Here is a 22,220-nt window from a genome sequence, read left to right as displayed (position 1 = left end):
TTCCATATAAATTTTATCATCTTTTTATGACAGAAATAAATAAAAAGACTCCTTGGATAATGATTGGAATTGCATCAGTTTGGAAGATGTAGTGCTTAATTATATGTATCCCCTTGGCTGGACCATGGTGTCTAGATGTTTTGTCAAACATTATTCTAAATGTTTCTGTGAAGGCAGTTTTGGATGTGATTAAAATGGAAATTGATGGTCTTTGAGTAAAGTAGATTGCTCTCCACAATGTGGGTGGGCCAGTCACATACATCATTATATGATATAATGAGTTGAAGGCCAGACTAGGACAAAATAGTGCATTTCCCCAAGCAGGAAGGAATTCTTCCAGCAGTCAGTCTTTGGACTGGAACTGTAGCATTGCATTTTCTCTGGGTCTCCAGTCTACCTCTTCACCCTGCAGGTTTTGGATTTGCCAGCCTTTATAACTGCATGAGTCATTTCCTTAAAATAAATCTCAATCTCTCTCTCTCCTCACCCCCCACTACCACTACACACACACACACACACACACACACACACACACACATTCTGTTTCTCTGGAAAATCGCACTAATGCAGCAGATTAATATTTTAAAAATGCTGTGTCTTCCAAACCACTAATACAATAATTCTCTCAATTTACTTGTCTTTGATTTTTTTTTACCCTTGCTTTGTATTCATATCTTGCACCTATTTTGTTACATTTATACTTAAGTTTTTTTATGGTTTTGATGCTGGTTTAAGTGATATGCTTTTCTTAATTTTAATTTCCGATTATTAATTGCTGAATATAAAAAAATGATTCATCTATGTAGACCTTGAATCTTACAACATAGTCATATCAATTTTATGAGCTTTTGCTAATGACGAAAAATGCTGGCCTCATAAAATAAGTTGGGAAATATTTAATTCTTTTTCTGTTTTCTGGAAGAACTTTTTAGGCATAAGTGGTATTATTTCTTCCTAAAGTGTTTGGCAAAATTTGCAAGTAAAATCATCTGGGCATGAATTTTCCTTTGTCAGAATGTTTTTAAGTTTGAATTTAATTTACCAAATAAGTATAGGACTATTGAGATTCTCAGGTTTTCTTGGGTGCATTTTTATTATGTGTATCCTTCAATGACTCACCTTTTTAATGTCTATAGGATGAGTTTTGACATCCCCTTTTTGATTCCTAAAATTGGTAATTGGTGTCTTCTTTTACATTTTTCGTTGTCAGTCTGGCTAGTGGTTTATGAGATTTTTTTTAATCTCTTCAAAAAACTGGTTTGATTGATTTTTCTCTATTGTTTTTTAGTTTGCAATGATATTAGTTTCTGCTCTCTATGATTTCCTTCTGTATGCTTGCTTTGCATTTAATTTGTCTTATGCCTGTTTTCTAAGTTGAAGTTATTGATTTGCGACTTCTTATTTTCTAATATAAGCACTTAATGCTGTAAATATCTCTTTAAGCACTGCTTTAACTGCATCCCATGAACTTTGATATGGTATATTTTCATTTTTTAAATTAAAAATACCATTTAATTTTTCTTTCGTACTTCCTATTTGACATGTTATTTGGGAGTGTGTGTTTTAATTTACAAATACTGGAGAAATTTTCAGATATTTTTCTATTACTGATATCTAGTTCAATCATATCATGGTCAGAAAATGTACTTTGAATAATTTTAATTCCTTTAAATTTCTTCATGTTTGTATTATGACTTCAATTTTGTCAGTTTTGGTAAATATTACAGGTGCATTTAAAAATAAGGTATGTTCTGAGGGTGGATTTTTCTATTATTAATGAATTCAAGGTTGTTGATAATTTTATGTACTTTCATCCTTCCTGGTGCTGTGTCAAATTTTTCTGTGTATTACTGAGAGGAATGTCGAAGTTCCAGACTGTATTTGTGGATTTGTCTATTCCTCCTTTGAGTTCTTTTGGTTTCGTATATTTTGAAGCTGTGTTACTAGGTACATATGTATTTAGGATTGTTATGTCTTTCCATTTTACTGAACTTTTCAACATTATTCAATGTGCCTCTTTATATGCTGGTAATTTTTTTTCTGAAGTCTCCTTTATCGGGTGTTAATTTAGCCACACCAACTTTCTTTTGATGATTACTTTCATAATATATTTATGTTATTATTGTACTTATCTATTTAAAGTAGATTCACATATATAAAGATACACATTGATTTCAATCCAATCTTACAGTTTGTATTTTAATTGTGTTTAGAAATTTACATTTTGCTTATGGATGTGATTTAAAATTTTATCTTTTTTCCTGTTCTTTCTGATTTCAGTTGTTCTATTTTCCCTTTCCTGACTTTTTTTAAATAATTTGAGTGTTTTAGTACATTTTAAGCTATCTATCAGTTTTTGGCTATATGTATTTCTATATATTTATTTATTTATTTATTTAATTAGTTATTGATTAATGGATTACAATATACATATTTAAATTTCCACACTCTATTTAGAGTTAACATTTTATAAATAAAATGTAGATGCCTTACAATCCTTAGGTATTTTTACATTGCCCAACTCCTTATGTAATAGATACATGAATTTTATCTACCTACCTGAAAAATTTCACCAGAAAGTGCTATGATTTATACATTCTGAACTCATACATGTTTTTAAGAACTTAAGAGGAGAAAATAGACTTTTATATTTTTTTGCAGATATTTAGCATTTCTATTGCTCTTATTTCATTGTGGATATTCCAAGTTTCCCTCTTGTATCATTTAGCTTCAGACAGAACTTCCTTCATTTATCTATCTGTCTGTCTGTCTGTCTGTCTATCTCCAGTTACAGTTGACATTCAGTATTATTTTATATTAGTTTCAGGTATAGAGCATAGTGGTTAGACAATTGTATAATTTACGCAGTGATCCCTCTGGTTAATCCAGTATCCACCTGACACTATACATAGTTGTTGCAACATTATTGACTATGTTCTCTACACTGTACTTTACATGACCATTTTGTAACTACCAATTTGTATTTCTTTATTCCTTCACCTTTTTCACCCAGTTCTACAACACCCCACCCCTCTGGCAGCCATCAGTTTTTTTCTCTGTATCTATGAGTCTGTTTCTGTTTTGTTTGTTTATTTTGTTCTTTAGATTCCCCAAATAAGTGACACCATATGGTATTTTTCTTCCTCAGTCTGACTTATTTCACTTAGCATACTACCGTCTAGGTCCATCCATGTTGTTGAAGGTGGTAAGATTTCATTCTTTTTTAATACTCCGTTTTAATACTCCGTTATATATGTTTACCACAGTTTCTTTATTCAATTGTCTATCGATGGGCACTTGGGTTGTTTCCATGTATTGGATATTGAAAAATTGCTGCAATGAATATAAGGCTGCATGTATCTTTTCAAAGCAGTGTTTTGGATTTCTTCAGATAAATTCCCAGAAGTGGAATTGCTAGGTCATAAGGTAGTTGTATTTTCAATTTTTTCAAGAACATCCAAACCACTTTCCATAGTGACTGTACCAATTTGCAATCACACCAACAGTGTGTGAGGGTTCCCTTTACTCCGAATCCTTGCCAACACTTCTTGTTTGTTGATTATTGATGATCCCCATTCTGATGAGATGATGTCTTATTGTGGTTTTCATTTGCATTTCTCTGATGATTAGTGATGTCAAGCATCTTCTCATGTCTATTGACCATGTGATTGTCCTCTTTGGAGAAATATCTATTCTGGTCCTCTGCCCGTTTTTTAATTAGATTGTTTGATTTTTAATGTTATATGAGTTCTTTATAAATTTTGGGTATTAACGCTTTATCACATGTATCATTGGCAAATATCTTCTCCCATTCATTTGGCTGTCTTTTACTTTTTAGGTATAAGTGGTATTATTTCTTCCTTAAGTGTTTGGCAAAATTTGCAAGTAAAATCATCTGGGCATGAAGTTTTCTTTGTCAGAATGCTTTTAAGTTTGAATTTAATTTACCAAATAAATAGAGGACTATTGAGATTATCAATTTTTTGAGTGAATTTTTATCACTTGTATTCTTCAAGACACCGACTCAGTTTATCCATTTGAATTTATGGTCATAGAAGTATCTTTAGTATTTTCTTATTACCTTTTTAATGTCTACAGGATCTGTTTTGACATCCCTCCCTTTTTTTTCTCCGAAGTTATTTATTTACTTTTTTTTATGTAACTGTAAATGGGATTGTTTTCTTAATTTCTCTTTCTGACAGTTTATTTTTGGTGTATAAAATGAAACTTATTTCTGAATATTAACTTTGTATCCTGCTACTTTGCTGAATTCATTTATTAGTTCTAATAGTTTTTCTATGAAAGTTTTATGGTTCTCTGTATATAGAATTATATCATCGGCAAATAATGGCAGTTTTACTTCTTTCTTTCCATTTTGGATAATTTTTATTTCTTTTTCTTGTCTGAGTGCTGTGTCTCGACTTCTAGTACTATGCTGAATAAAAGTGCTGACAGTGGGCATCCTTCTTCTTCCTGATTTTAAGGAGAACACCTTTGGTTTTTCTCTGTTGAGTATGATGTTAGCTGTGGGTTTGTCATATATGGCCTTTACTATATTGAGGCATGTTCCCTCAATTCCCACTTTGCTGGGAGTTTTTAATCATACATTTTTGCTGGATATTGTCATTTTTTTTTCTGCATCTAATGATACGATCATATGATTTTTATCTTTCATTTTGTTTATGTGATATATCATGTTAATTGATTTGTGAATATTGAACAGAAAACCTTGCATCCCAGGACTAAATCCCTCTTGATCATAGCGTATGATCTTTTCAGTGTATCGCTGTATTCAGTTTGCTAATACTTTGTTGAGGATTTTTGCATCTATGTTCATCAGGGATATCGGCCTATAATTTTCTTTTCTTGTAATGTCTTTTTCTGGTTTGGGAACCTGGGTAATGGTGACCTCATAAAATGAGTTTGGGAGCTTTCTTTCTTAAATTTTTTGGATTTTCTTGAGAAGGATAGGAGTTACTTACTCTTTGAATGTTCAGTAAAATTCACCTGTGAAGACTTCTGGTCCAGACTTTTGTTTGTTGGGAGCTTGTTGATTACTAATTCATTTTCATTAATAGTAACTGGTTGGTTCAGATGTTCTGTTTCTTCATAATTCAGTTTTGAAAGACTATATGTTTCTAGGAATTTATCCATTTCTTCCAGATTGTCCAATTTCATGGTGTATAATTATTTGTAATATTTTCTTATAATCCTTTATATTTCTGTTGTGTCCATTGTTGCTTCCCTGTTTCATTTTTTATTTTATTTATTTGGACCCTCTCTTTTTCTTGATTAGTTTGGTGAAAGGTTTATTAATTTTGTTTATATTTTCAAAGAATATCTCATCATGTCATTGATTGTTTTGTATTTGTTTTGTAGTTTCTATTCTGTTTATTTCTGCTGTTTCTTATCTCCTTCCTTTTTCTCACTTTGGGCCTTGTTTGCTGTTCTTTTTTATTTCCTTTACATGTAAGGTTAGATTGTTTATTTGAGATTTTTCTTGTTTCTTGAGATAGGTCTGACGTGCTATGATTTTCCTCTTAGGATTGCCTCACCATGTCCCATACATTTTGGGTCGTGTTTTTATTTGTATTTGTGTCAAGGTATCTTTTGACTTCTTCTTTGGTCTCATTGTTCACACATTCATTATTTAGTAGCGTGTTATTTAGTCTCCATGTGTTTGTGTGTTTTCAGTTTTTTGTGTGTTTTTTTTGAATTTCTAGTTTCATACCATTGTGGTCAGAGAAGTTTCTTATTGTGATTTCAGTCTTAAATTTATTGAGACGTGTTTTGTGGCCTAACATGGTCTATTTTGGAAAATGTTTCATGTGCACCTGAAAAGAATGCATATTCTGCTGCCTTATGGTGATATGCTATACAAAACATGAAAACCATGTGGTCTAATGTTTCATGTAAGGCTGCTGTTTCCTTGTTGTTTTTCTGTCTGTAAGACCTGTCTATTGGTGTCAATGGGGGTATTAAAGTCCCCTTCTATGACTGTGTTACTGTCAATTTCTCTCTTTATGTCAATCGATATTTGCTTTATGTATATAGGTGCGCCTATTTTGGGTACATAAATGTTTACAAGGATTATATCCTATTGTTGGTTTGACCCCTTTATCATTATGTAATGTCCCTCTTGACTCTTATTATAGCCTTTAGTTTAAAATCTATTTTGTCTGATAGAAGTATTGCTATCATGTTTTTTTCCCCCACTTCCATTCACATGAAATATCTTTTTCCATCCCTTTACTTTGTCTGTATGTGTTTTTTTTTATCTGAGGTGAGTTTCTTGCAGGCAGCATATGTAAGCGTTTTGTTTTTTTATCCATTCAGCCACCTTATGTCTTTTCATTGAGCATTAATCCATTTACATTTGAAATAATTATTGATAGATACATATTTTTTTTCATTTTATTATTTATATTCATGTGGTTCCCCCTCCCCCTTCTTCTTCTTAAAGAAGTCCCTTTAACATTTCTTGTAATTCTCATTTCATGGTGAGGAATTCCTTGCACTTTTTCTTGTCTGGGAAGCTCTTCATGTTTTCTTCAATTTTAAATGATTGCCTTGCTGGGTAGAGTACTCTTGGTTGTAGGTCCTCGCTTTTCATCACTTTGAATATTTTGTGCCCATCCCTTCTGACGGGCAAAGATTCTGTGGAGAAATCAGCTGATAATCTTATGGGAACCCCCTTGCCTTTTTCTTGATGCTTCTAGGATTCTCTCTTTGTCTTTAACATTTGCCATTTTAATTATAATGTTGATGTGGGCCTGTTTGGGTTCATTTTGTTTGGGATTCTCTGCACTTCCTGGACTTATATATCTATATGCTTTGCCAAATTAGGGAGGTTTTTCATCATTATTTCTTCAATGCAAGGTTCTTGGTCCTTTGTTTTCTCTCTTCTCTTTCTCCTCTCTTCTCTTTCACCCATATGATGTGAATGTTGTCACACTTGATGTTCTGGAAGTCTCTTAAAGTATCCTTATTTTCTTTTTTGATTCTTTTTCTCTTTTTGCTATTCTGATTGGGTGTTTTTTGCTACCTTCTCTTCCAAATCACTGTTCTCCAAGCTAAGGCATTAGTAGAATTATATATCAATGTACAATTTAGAAATAACTCCCTTTTTGTGTAAATAACACATAATGTGCTTCTCAAAATATGTTTAATTCTGTCATTTGTAGCAGAACAATCTTAACGATGTGTGAAATGGTATTTTTTGACATACATAATAGAAAATATTTAAAAAACATATAAGCATTGAAAAGGTAAGTTCTGTTGTCACTGTAACTGGTAATATATTTGATAATTGATGTTTGTGTCATTAAAATATTTAGAAAATAAGTTTATGTTAATAAAAAAGCTATTGTCTAGAAGAAGTGTTGTTTCAAAACATGGTTATTGCAAATAATAACTGACATTAACATAATTTCCAATAAGTTGAAGTTTTTTTCTGTGAACTAAAAATTCAGCTTAATGCATATCAAATTCTCAGCATTAGCCACAGTTATGAGAATAAAGTCCAATAAGCTGCAACAAATTCCTTTGCTTGCAGCTAATATAAATTAATAATGAATAGGACAGGAGCAAGTATTTTAGCAGTCATACAGATCCCCTACCATGCAAATTACACATTAACAGAACATCAAATTGCAAATGCTGATTTACAGTGGTTTAAAGGCCAAATTGCCTATAGTCTGTAGAACGTATGCTATTGAAGACCCAGGCACAGTAAAGCCTATTTGTATGGTCAAGAAAGTGGTTTAGGAATGACTAGTGTGGTGTGGTGTAATGTGATTTGGTGTGTGTGTGTGTGTGTGTGTGTGTGTGTGTGTGTGTGTGTGTAGAACAAAATAGGCAATCTAATTCCATAGAATTCATGAGCTTTTGGAATGCAAATTTCAAGTGTCAAATCTTAATTAAAAAGTACCAGTCAGCACTATTTAAAAATTGGAAGAGAACTAAGTGGTGGGTTGCTGGAAAATGTGCAGTTCACCTTCTAAATAGAGTAAGTATGCTGACAGGTATATAATTAACTTCTCATTAAGTGAAGGACAGGAAGCCAACTCTAGTTCCTTGAAGGGAGGAGCTTCAGTAATTTTCAAGGTGGGGAAAAAAGGTTCTTCAATCAGTGTTAATTTATAATTCCCTTTTTTTTTTCTAAAGAGAATCTTTTTTTTTATTTTATTGAACTTCCCTGAACTTTAGAAAGCAGTGACATTTGCACAGTTGAGGTTTTATTTTAAGAAGTTAATATTGACATAGCACCTTATGTCAATTAGAGAACACTTTCCCAGTCATATTAGAATTCTGGTATCTTTGGGTCACTGTACTTATCAACTGGTATTTTGTTTGTTTTTTAGCTGTATTATTTCACTCATCTATTAGAAGGTAATTAGGAAACTGTCATTTGGAAGAAAGAAATTTCAGACCTTAGGGGGTCTGTCCTATAGAAATATCTTGGAAGATTTAAAATTCACAAGAGAGAGCACATATTTTGGACAATGATATGACTAAAAGGACAGTGTAACTCTCCTAGGCTCAAACTGGTTTGGAGAGGACAGTAGAAAATTGTCTTGTTCATGGTTTCTCTTACAATTATATGCTAGTGTGAAATTTTCTAATGGGATTATTCTTGAGAAAAAATATCTTCGAAATTATATCAATAGTTAACCCACCACAAGAAGCAAATTTAAAATCACTCCTGAAATAAGTCTTGCTTCAGCTATCTCATGGGTAAGGATTCTAGAAAAGGATTGGGAAAACTGGTTCACATAAGAAAGTTAATGGGTTAGGATTCTAGGTATGGGATCTTGATGGGAGGTGAGAATTGGAATACGTGGAAATTGTGGAGACACAGAGGAAGGAGATGGATATACAATGTTTTGTAACACCAATCACACTGATTTCTATTGTACAGACTGAAAATTCGGGGTTCCTGCATCATAGAAAGATTGATAAACATTTGTTTCAGGATAATGCTTTCTGACTTTACCGTGTGTCTATTTGTTGTATGTACAGAGAACTTTGAGAATTGGCAACATAGATATAGAAAGTTTCAGTTTTTCTATTGTGGATTGATAGCAAAAGAAGGCAAATCTTTTTACTATAGTACATTCTGTCAACTCAGCACATTCTGATGGCATATATTCAGTTATACATCAACGTGGAATTCCTCACTTGTAATAATGCTGATGTTTATTGAACTAGGGGTTTTTAAAAAAAAACTCAGCAAAACAAACAATAGTAAACATAACTGGGCTACTTTTTTTTTCTACTTCTTTTGCATTTTTAAAAATGAAAGTTCTAAAGCAAAACAAATATTGAATGACTCTTGCTTATTTTAAGCACTTAACTGTGGACAACGATAGAGGGAAAAAAAAATCACAATGTGCTACCAGATGCTAATTTCTACACACTTCATTAATTACTCAGAATTCAGAGAAGCAGGATATTTAATTAGTTTCTGAAATGCAAAAAAATAGCATTCAGTAAACATGCAAATGCATGCCACAGTTGTAGCATGAAGGCTTTTGACAGGAATCCTAAAGACAGTAAAATGTCAAGTAAAGCAAAATCCTTGACAAAATAAAACCAGTGTGATAATTGCCGATGCAACCTAAAATTACAAAATCCATGTACGACAAAGAGCCATGACTAATAAAATATGATTTTATTTCGGGGATCCATTTTTATTTACTCATGCTAAAAGCCTGGAAATAGCCATGGTGTCTCACTTATACTGGATGTCCATCAAAGCTATCTTTGGAATCACCATGCATTCCCCATTTTCCTTCTATAGAAGAGATGTTCGATGAGGGGTAGCTCAGGTAGCTCACTTAGACAGCCTTTACAAAATTTTCATGACTTCTGATTCCCAGGAAATTGATTATGCTCTAGAGGTCGGGGACTGTGGTGGAGAAGGAGTGTGCTCAAGCTTTTGTATTGAGAAAATGTTCTTCCATAAATTTGACATAATATCTCAAACCTCCAATTTTGAACAGTTTTCCAGAGCTTTCTTAGATGGGCATGGAAATGTAGTGTAGTTCATTGAATCATTCTTTCATTAAGCGAATCAGCCAATCATTGATTCATTCAACAAATATTTATTACATTTTTATATGTGTCAGACACTATGCTTGGTTCTGGTGAAAACTATGAAAGAAAAAAGATTATCCTTGTCCTTGAAAATCTTAAAATTTAGGGGGGAGGAGGGAGAAATTGAGGTATTACAGAGACAATTCCAGGCAATTACAAGGCGGTAACAATTACAATGATAAATGCTATGTAGCAATTACAATGATAGATACTATGATGAAGAGGAGGTGGTAGGTGCAGAATAATATTCTGAGTACAAGGGAAGATACCTAAGCCAGATTTGGTGTGTGTGTGTGTGTGTGTGTGTGTGTGTGTGTGTGTGTGTGTGTGTGTGTGCATTAGTGGGGCAGGTGGTGCAAGGGAAAATTTTCAAAGATTAAGTTAGGGCCTGAAGAAAAAGTCACAAATATCCATTCCAGATGGAGGCGGGGGAAGAGTGGTCCAGGCAGTGCAAATAGCATTTTCTTTGGCCTGAATGTGAAAGGGAAGATGACATGTTTATGTCAGTTTATAGTCTGTAAAGTAAAATTTAGTTGCTAATTAAGTATATCCTTGATTAAACTAAGACAATTTAGCATGTAAAATGATAATAAAAGCAGCATAATATGATTTTAAAACATCTTGAAAAATATTGACATCTTTATAGAATTTCTCCTGTGGCCACTGAATGGGCATATATAAACTATGTCATGCATTTAAACTCCCTAAAATTCCTCTTGACATATTTCTTTGCCCTAATCCATCTTTCTTTTCTTTCCTCTAAAATCTCACCTGCTTCCCTTGCCCATTTGCATAAATAACTTTAACCTCTATTGACTTTCTTCTAAAAAATTGTGAGAGAAAAATTAGAATACCTGTGAGGTGTGAGCAAAACATGGAGTGAATGTTTAAATTTATAAAAAATAAAAATTATTACAGTAAATGACACATTGCCACTAATCCTCCTCAAAATACTTCCCCTCACTTCAAACATTCATTCCATCATTCTTGCCTCTTTCTGAAGTCTTTCCATTGTGATCGCAAAATATGGTGAATGCTGCTGCCGAGTGCCATCTAACTGAAAGGCAGGGATCTTTGATATGGGAAGCGGGACGTGGAACATTAGTAACAGTGTGTGACAAGTTTCAACTTGTTTGGTGCAGTCAGTTGGGTGTGACCTATGGTTGAGAGAAGGTGTGTTTTAAAGTGTGCTGTAAATCACGGATCACAAATAACGCATTAACATGAAATGGGCAAACGGTTTCATCCTCCCTCATGACAATGCTTTGTGTCACACATCCCTTCTGGTATACGGCAATATCTGTCAAATAAAAACCTTACGGTGTGTCCTCATCCACCTTATTTACCAGATCTGGCTCAGTGAGACTTCTGGCTCATCCCCAAAGTCAAAATGACCATGAAAGGTAAACATTTTGAATCAATTAAGGGCATAGAGACAGCTACAAGAGCAACTAAAGACACAAAAGACGACTTCCAGAACTGCTTCAGAAAGTTGCAAGAATGATGGGATAATTGTGTTCAAAGTGAGGGGGAGTAGTTTGAGGGGAATTAATGGCAATGTGTCTTTTACTGTAATAATTTTTTAAAACATCCATCATATTGTTTGATCACACCTCATCTAGTAAGGTATTCTAAACAGAGTTATACTTTTACCGTACTCTGAGCATTTAGGGAAATACAGTTGACCTTTTAACAACACTGGGTTTAAAGGGGAGAAACCTCCCTTCCCCTGCTGAAAATTCCCATGTAACTTTTAATTCCTTGAAAACTTAACTACTAATAACCTACTGTTGACTGGAAGCCTTACTGATAACAGAGTCAATTAACACATATTTTGTATATTATATGTATTATATACTGTATGCTTACAATAAAATAAGCTAGAGAATAAACAATGTTATTAAGAAAAATTATAAGAGAAAAAACATTTACAGTAGTGTATATATTTATTGAAAATTTCCTGTATAAGTGGACCCATGCAGTTCAAACCCATGTTGTTCAAAGGTCAACTGCATACTGACTTTTGGCCATGGCATATTGAATGCCTACCAACAGTTGGTTGTATTTATTCTCCAAAATGTTCATGCTGATCTTATTCTAATTACATAATTGATGATAGGATATTTTTGTCCCTGGCATATAAAGACTGACAAGACATCATTGAATTTACTAATAAAATATTGTTTCATTTGAGTGATGGAAGTGAACACCAGACTGGAGTAAACTCATGCATGAATGTCAAACCAGGAAGTAAAGACTGAGAATAAACACCTCTTTCAACAAAATAGGCTGTGAAAAGGAGAAGTGGAATAGTGGAATAGGTTAGAGGTGATATGGATTAAGGGAGAGTTTTTGTTATTAAATGAGAGACTTAATTAAGCATGTTAGATGCAGATTAAAAGGACTCTGAAGAGACAGAAAATCTGAAGACACTGGGAAAGGAAGTGACACTCATGAGAATGTCCACGTAGAAAGGTTTGTCTGAAAGATCATTGTCTTTCGAATCTTATACATCTAAATTTAGTTTAAAGCTCTGCAACTAATACCAATTGTTAAATTTTTTAACTTCTCACAGTCTCATAACAATGGGGTCAGATAATGCCTTTTAATTTGTGTTAAATCAAATATATAAGGGTATCAGACATTATATTTGTTTGTATATGTCGGTTCCCTGTTAATAATTTAAGACCAAGAAGTTTGAAATTTTTTGAATAAGTGTTGTGGCCACAAAAACAAGAACTATAGCTTATATTAATACATGTTTGCTGAATGAATAAATGAACAACTAAGTTAATGTGTACGCACGGAGTCTCTTTAATGTCACAGAATGGGAAAAAAAACTAAAATAAAATAAAAGGTGGCTGACTTTGCCACCCTGTCCCAAAAATGTAATACAAATCTGCTTATGAGTTTCCTTCCAAAGCATATATTTTTGAAATCCAATATGTTTAATTTTATTAGCTTACAACTTGGTGACCTGCTAAGAGATATTACTTGATATGGTTCATTTACACTTTAGTTGAATAATTATTTTAGATCAAGTTTTTAATCAGGCTTAGGCAAGAAGTTTACTTGGTTCATAAAAAAAAAATAGTACCTCTGAATGGGGAAAAATGGTATGAAATAGATGAATTGGAGGTTAGAGATAATTCCTACAAATTCACACAGGAAAGACACCTAGTACTTTCTCCTGAGCCCTGAAGATACCTCAGTACGAAGTCAGGCCAAGGGGGGGAAAAATGAAACAAAATAAAACTGGGAAAAGGATACTAAATAGCCGAAGTTGCTTTTATCTAAAATTTTATGAATTTGGAAAATAAATTCTAACTTTTTTCAATATTTAATTCCGATTGTTTCTAAAATGCTGGTAACAAATCTACTTATGTACCAACATTGGGCATATATGAATTTATACTCCTGTGAACTCCACATAATTATTCTTAAAGATTGAATAAATAGGACTCTAATAGATAAGATGCCATGCCTAACGTCACCTGGGTATTTAGTAGAGAGTGCTATATTCAAACTGAGGCCTCACAATGGCACACAGTCTTCTTTATTTCCATTATCACGAATTTGTGTTTTATATATGAGTGTCAAAAATAGGTACTTGCTGTTGGTGATACCAAAGATATAATGTGATAGAAATCCTAGCTTCAGGAACATTAGGGTACATTGCTTATCAAAATATCGCTTTCTAGATGAGTCTTTGTAAACTCTGACAGTGATAGCATAAGAATAGTTGGTTGACTTAGTTCTGAACTTTGGGATCAAACTTGTAAAAAAATATAGAAGCTATGATTATGTTGAATGTTTGTAAGTCATTGGGGAAAGTGCAATGCCTTTTTTAAAAATGTTTCCTTGTTTAATAAATCCTAGAGAAATTCAGTTAAGACATCTGATATCTGATGGACTTTGAGTGTGTGTGTGTGTGTGTGTGTGTGTGTTTGTGACAAAACTATTAATGAAATCTATATTCTATATGAAAAAAATAACACTTTTCTTTCAGTCCTTATTACTCAGTAAAATTTTGATTGACTCATAAATGGTACTATAACTATTAAATTGCCTTACGTTAATGCACAAAACAGACAAGTGTCTATAAAGTTATCAAATCACTAAACGCAAGAAAAACAACGAAATGTAGTGTAGTTTTAGGATATTTTATATTTTTCTATGTCAAACATTTTAGATAATTATTTTGAAAATTACCAAAGCTTATTTTAATGAAAATTGTGTAATTATACAAATAAGAAAAACTCTTTCTTTTTTCTTACTTTCTTGAGCTCTGAGTAAGCAGGAAACATGCTGGCCTGAAAAAAAAAAAAAAAACAAGAAAAAAAAAACAGAAGCTAACTCTATGAGTAAATTCAAATGAATTTTTCTAAGACACATAGATTCAGTAAAGCATAAAAGTCTCTGAGGGCATTAGAGAGGTCTTGGTCTCAGACATGCTAAATTGCCTCTGATGGGTGAAAAAAATAATGTTGGGTGAAACATTTACCTCTGTTGGGTAAAAAAAATAATGTATTTACAGAATCAGTATATTTTCATACTCAGTCATTAAAGCAGTCATTAGTTTATTACAAACAAGGAAATATAGTCATCATGTGGATATATTTCTTAAGTGAGTGCTCTATATATTTTTGGCTTCTAGATCATTTGTCACCCCTCATAATCTGGCTTTTACCAGAGCCTCCTGAAGTGGGCTCCCAATCAACATTATCCTATGATGACAGGTTCCCAGCAACTAGCATGGTGATTGTGATATAAATATTTATTAATGTTTGGCCATTACAGTCACCTTTCTTTCTTGAAATCGAAAACCTGGACCCCAGTGATATTGCTTTATTTTGTTTCTTTTTCCCCCTTCTCTGCTTTTCAAGAGTCTCTTCTCTCATGCCCCAAAGCAACATTGAGTTCTAACTCATGTCTTTGGAGATTTCAGCCATTCTGTGGGATCATCAGAAATGAATTCATTGTGATGTTTAAGCTTCTGTACTTTGCACTTTCGTAGGTCACTTCCCAAATCCCAAACAGAATTTTGTATTGCAATATTACTTTATTTTTCTTAAAGAGCCATCTCCCCCAAGTTGATACATTTCAGGTCTCACAACACCTGGGTCTGTCCATATTTTTACTTATATATGTGTTTTTTTCTAACCTGTTTTCTGAGATCTATGTCCTGTTAGAGTTTCCTAACTTCTCATATTTAGTATGATTAAAAACAGTTGTTCTTTCTTCAAACTAGACCTGCACCCACCCCACCCATCCCCAACCTACTTGCCTATTAAGGGCAATACAGTGCTCTCAGTCATGCAAAATGAAAACCTAAAAGTAGTGATTAAACATTCCATTTTTGTCTCATCCCATATTTATAGTTAATAATCCCTATCAATCTTCATTTAGTTTAGACCATTCGATTTCTATGAATGTTATCCCAATTCAGTTCCTTGTCACCACTTTTTACCTCCTCCACTACTAATGCCTTTGTCTAAGTCACCTCTGTATTGTTACCTTTTATTATTGCAATAGGTCTGGCTTCTACTTGTGCCCTGCTCCTGCTTGAGAGTCTGTTTTCACCATATCAGTCATAGTTATTTCCTGAAAACAGAATCATTCCTTTAAAATACAATTATTTTCTTAAAACATAATTATTTCTTTAAAATAGTTGTTTGTTTAAAACAGGAATAAGAACATGTCACTCCTCTTCTCAAACTTGCCAATAGCTCCCATTTTCGTCCCACAAAAAGGTAGTATTTAGATGATCTCACAAGTAATCTATTTGGTCTTCCCAATTCCCCCTCCAATATCTCACTTTTTACTTCTCTTAAATCACCTTATTCCAGCTGTGATGGTTTCCTGTTTCTCCCTTGAATATTCTGGTACCTTTTGGCCTTAGGGTCTTTACCCTGGAACGTTCCCCTGCTTGGAACATGTTTCTCCCAGATATTCATGTCACCTACTCATTCAAGGTTTTCCTTGAACATCCCCTTCTTGATGAAGCCTACTGTAACTAGTTTAAAATTGTAATTCCCCACTATTTCCCATCTCATGTTCTTGATTTCCTTTCTCTTTTTATTTTTCCCCAAATCACTTAACACCTCCTCACACACTATGTAATTTACTTTATTATTATTATTATTATTATTATTATTATTATTATTTATTGTTTGTCTCCTGCTGCTGGAATGTAAGCTCTATGAGGTCAGGGATTTTATTCTGTTTTGTTTACTTCTGTATTCTTGTCACCTGAGACAGTGCCTGACAGATAGTATAAGCTCAATAAATATTTGTTGAGTTTAATTAATTTCTTAATTAATTTCTACTGGCCTGGCCTTTTGCAATATTTATTTAACTAGTTCCCTGCCTTATATCTTTCTTATCTCATCCAGCTACCATTCTGTAGTAAACTGATTGTTTTGTAGCTCAACTCTATTCATATACTTTTTCTTAAATCCTTCAATAACTTCAAATTCCCCATCACAAAAAGTGAAGCTTCTTGGCATGCTAGGAAAAACCCTTATATTTGGCTTCCAAGCTTTCTTTCCCGTCTCAGTTACTAAAATTCACCTATCATACTTGACTCTTCATCTCCAAATATTCCTATTTCCTGGCATTTTGTTTAGCTCCTTTTCATCCCTCATTGCAGGTCCCCAACCTACTTTGATGAGACTTAGCTGGAAACACATTGCCTCAAAAACAAATACAAACATTCACATCAACTCAACTATCAGTGTTCTTTCAAGTATGCAGATATATACTTGAAACTAATTTTATAAGAAATCAGTTATTTAATGAATTTTTTTGAGGTTGTTATGGTTTTTGTTTTCCCTTGTAATTTTGCAACCCTTGGGACTTGAGTGATAAATAATCAGATAAATACTCCTACCCACCAACATGTAGCAGTTTCAGTTTATGAGAAAAATGAAATGCAAATATTAAAACACTTATATACAAAATGTACAATACATAATGACTAGTTCAACTACTGGGCTGTTAATTATAATATTTCTTTAAAACTTCTCAAGTACCTGGGAACATTCAGTTATATTCAAACAAGCTAGGGGATGTTAAATACATATATTAATATAGTGTAACAAGATGTTTCTCTAGTGCTGTTGGGAAATGCGGAGTATTAACTCTGATATTCTTTAATTTATTTTAAAGTTCACATTTAATTTTCAGACATGATGCAATATGAAACTTTTTTCTGTCTTTATCAAAATTATTAAATATATGTTATCATTGAGAGTTTGCAAAAGCTATTTACCAATAATTATGTTTTCCTGAAAGTAGATATTTTTACAGTGTTTTGCAAAATAGTTCTTCACGGGTAATTATTTTGTTAATAATAATTGACAATGGATTAAAGGAATTATTAGTTCGTTTCAGTGTATACATAAAATGAATAAGGTTTTTAATATTTTCTAAGTCAGACTAGTTTGGATCTCAAACTTTTCTCTAACATTTATAATAGTGAAGCATTACTCTTATGTTGAAATGTGTCAAATAAACAAAGAAAACCCAGCCAACAAAACAAAACAATACCAGCTATTAAAGTTGAAGTGCTTTTTATGGTGAACTGATTTTTGAATCAGGTTTGGAAAGTAATAGCTCGAATTAAATTTTGGCGTGTTGTATAAAAGTGTACACTTTTTTGAATAAGAAAATACTAAACTTGAAAAAGTAAAGGTTAAGCTAGTGTTTTAAGCCTTCATGGCAAAATCAGACTAATTTCACAACTGGTTCCATCAACTAGGCAAAAATTCCTCAACAAAAGATATGAATAGTAGGGGTAGGCAGGGAGGAGGGAAATAACCAAAAACCACTTGATCCCATGGCTGAATTTAAAGTTGAACTCAGAGATTACTAATATCAGAATAGTCTAACTCACAATCACGCAGAGGCAGAAAAAGTGGGCCGACATTTGTTAAACTACTTAGAAGAATATCTGACATATTAAGAACTGGAACAATGCCAGGCAATTGAGAGAAAGCAGACAGGGTGTAAAACTTCTAAAAGAGTAATCAGAGTGCTATGATATGTGTGATGTCAGTACTAATGTTTTTCTTTAAGTCCCATATATTGAAGGGAAGTCTATAAATACCCAGAGAACAATAGACTCAGTAATATGGCTAGATAGGCTTATAAAAAAATCAATGATGCCAAACGTTGTGTCTGTTTGCGGAAGAACAAAGCTAGTAGCATTGTGAAATATGATCTGTGTTTTATTGGAGCAATAGTTGAAGCATTTAGTGGAGTGTCCCAGAAAAGTTAGTATTCTAACCTGCTTCAAGTTGGCGAGGATATGAGGACTGTCACATCATTTGCCTTGCTGGCTGAGCCAGTGCAAAGGAAGGTGGTGATAAATGGGAGCATGTCCAGTTGTGAGGAAGTGGCTAGTAGGGGGGCTGCAGGAGCTTGGCATGAGGTCAGGTTTTATTTTCCACCTTTATTAATCATCTCCAGGGGGGAATAAATTGCCTGCTAATGAAATTTGCAGAAAGTACTAAATTTTGAGGTGTTGCCAACATGGTTAACAAAGGAGAAATAAATATAAAGTATGCTATTTATCATTTATTTGGATTTAATCAAAATTGTTCTCAGAATACATTTATAAGCAATTCCCACAAATTAAATTTCAGAGGGGGAAATCTCCATCACACAGCGAGACAAATGGGTGATAGTAGGATTGCCCTCTGTATTCTGCTGGGTTAGAAGGAAAAGGCTATATAATAGCAAAAATGCATTGGTTAGAATGTCCTGTTTTCACTTGCATTGAGTGCCAATTTGGAAAATGGAAAAATATCCAAGTCTTGAAAAATCTGCTTTAAGAATGTGCTATGAGCAAAAGCACATATATTAAGGATAGAATATATATTCCCTTTATCTTCTTCTTCTAACTTGGCCATGTCCAGAAAACATCGCTTTCCCTGACATTCTCTTAAAAGGGAAGTGTTTTTGGTTTTTTTCTCATATCCCGTATCAACACAGAACCTAGACTTAAAGTGGGGATTCATATTGCTTCGCATTGCTGTTTCAATCTGATCTCCAGTCTATTGGCCCCTTCCACTTTTTCACTCTCTGTTACCTCATCTCTCCTTTCATTTTATGTTGTTCAAACTCCATTTTCCTGTCACTATATCTACTGCCTACCATAATTCTCAACTCACTTGCTCCTCTCTCCTTTTGTTCTCCCTTTGTAAAGCCCGACCTGATTAAGTCCAATTACATTCCACATAGATACAGAGAAGCTGAAAATAAGTACTCACTGACTGATGCCACTTTACATTTATGATCATAAAAATTAAGGATGCCTTTGACACTATGTGATGCTACTACATTTCATTAGCCAGTCCATCATCTATATGCTGAGAAAGTTATTTTGTACTTTCTTCTGTCTTCTCAAACTTCATTCATCCTCTTTTATTTCTTAATTCTCAGCTGGACATTTGGTTTTATATTTCATGGAGAAAACTACAGGCAATCAGAAGATAATCTCCCTATCTTCTCAAATATGCTAATCTATTTACAACTGTTCCTGAAAACTCTGCATTCCTTCCTTTTAGAAGAGATGAACTGGTCCCTCTAAATATTTCTTTCACTGCATATTGTAAGTTTTGATATGGTGAGTTTTGTGTACATTCATCTCAAAGTATTTTCTAATTTGTATTGTGATTTTTTGACAGTTTACGTATAGTGTATTTAATTTCCATATAATTATGAGTTTCTCAAATTTTCTTCTGTTATCAATTTTTTAATTTAATTTCACTGTAGTCAAAGAACATTCTTTGCACAATTTCAAGCATTTTAAATGTCCTAAACATTGTTTTATGGCCTAGAGCATGATATATCTTGAAGAATGTTCCTTGCACACTTGAGAAGAATACAGATTCCACTGTTTTGGGGGAGTGTTCTGCAGATGTTTGTTAGGTCTACTTGGATTATCCTGCAAGTCTCCTATAGCATTGTTAATATTCTGCCTCGTTGTTTTATTCATAATTGAAAGTGTGACATTAAAATCTCTATTATGGGATTTGTCTGTTTCTCTTCTCATTTCTCTGTTTTCATTCATGCATTGTGGTGCTCTGTTATTGGTGAACCAGGTAAAAGGCCATAAACACACACACACACACACACACACACACACACACACACATTTATAATTATTTTACCTTATTTATGGATTTCAACCCTTTATCGTTATAAAATCATTGTCTTTATTTCTATTTACATCTTCCTTTTGTTTTAAAGTCTATTTTTTTTCTGATATCAATATAGCCACTCAGCACTCTTATGGTTGCTGTTTGCCTAGAGTACCTTTTATTCATCTTTTCCTTTCAATTTTTTTTGTATTTTTGAATGTACAATTTGTCTCCTATAGAGAGTGCTGAATTGGATATTATTATGTGTTTCTTTGTTTTTATCTAGTCTGACAATCTGTTCCTTTTGATTGCATTGCTTAATCTATTTGTATTTAATATTATTGATATGGTTGAATTTACATCTGCTTTTAATCTTGTTTTGCATTAAGAAGCAGATACATGAGTATGTTGTTTTTTATTCTTGTTGTTCATACTAAAATTAGCATATTACAGATATATTCCAGTTACATTTTTCTATATAATATGTATTCTGTATATTTCAACCTTGACTGCTTCTCATGATTTTTTCCACTACTTTTCTGATTATTGCCATAATCATTGCTTAATGATTATTGCTTTTAACAGCAATAGCCTTTTACCTGGTTCACCAAGTAGCCAAAGTGATATATTTTAATTATTCACATCTCCCTATTGTGTTCAGAGGAAAAAACCAAAACACTTTTCTATAATTTCCTAGCACCCCCTGTCTGTGTAGGTCTGCCTTCTGTCATGTTTAACCTACCTCATGTCACTCACCCTAGCCTTTTGTTCCCCCTTAAACAGGACAAATATGGCATCTTTGTAATTGCTGTACCCTTTGCCTGAAATACTATTACTTTATGGCTTGCCTCCTAACTTCATTCAGATCTAACCTCAAAGAACCCTCCCCTCATCTTACTATGACCCCTAAAACCAGATCAATATTATCAGTTTTTAATTTTTTTCTTTATAGCATTCATCACAATTTTACATAATATTATTGTCATTATTTCTCATTTGAAAGTAAGCTCCCTGTAGAATAGGGCTTTCATTTGGTCGCTGCTGTTATTTCCTGAGCCTAGAATATGTATAGTACAAAGAGTAGGTAATCATTTTTATTTAATGAAGATGTGAGTAAATTATAAAAAATAAACCAAGGAGCTGAAGAGAATCACAATAAGTTAAATAAGCAATTCATTTGTTATCTAGAAAAAAGTCTTTATTCCTAATGTCAAATTTATATCAATTTGATTTTAATTATGGACAAATAATAATTTGATACTGTACGTAGCTCTCTGTCCCTTTACTATCATTACTTGTATCATAATCTTTCTTCTTTTAAATTATTTCATTTATTTATTTTTATTAAGCTTATTGGGGTGACATTGGGTAGTAAAATTACGTAGGTATCAAGTGTACAATTTTATAATACATCATCTATATACGGCATCATGTGTTTGCCACACAAAGTCAGTTCTTCTTCCATCACCGAATATTGTACCCCGTTTATCCTCTTCTATCACCTACCTCCCCCCTTACCCTCTTGGTAACCACTAAACAGTTATCTGTGTTTGTGAGTTTTTGTTTGTTTGTTTGTTTGTATTGTTTCTTTGTTGCTTTCAGTTTTTATGCCACATATGAGTGAAATCACATGGTTCTTGACTTTTTGTCTGATTTATTTCAGTTAGCATAATAATCTCAAGATCCATCCATGTTGTTGCAAATGGCAGTATTTCATCTTTTCTTATGGCTGAATAATATTCCATTGTATATATGTACCACATCTTCTTTATCTAGTCACTATCTAAGCACACTTCAATATTGTCATCTTTGTTAATCTATTTATTTATTTATTTTTTAAAGATGTTTATTAAAATATAGCTAAAACAATATTATATTAGTTTCAGGGTTACACCATTGTTATTCAACATTTATATACCTAAAGATGTGATCATCATAAGTCCAGCAACCATCTGACACTGTACCACGTTATCA

This window comes from Rhinolophus hipposideros (genome assembly GCF_964194185.1).
Source record: "Rhinolophus hipposideros genome assembly, chromosome: 10".
NCBI lineage: Eukaryota > Metazoa > Chordata > Mammalia > Chiroptera > Rhinolophidae > Rhinolophus > Rhinolophus hipposideros.
Note: the sequence above shows the minus strand (reverse complement) of the source record.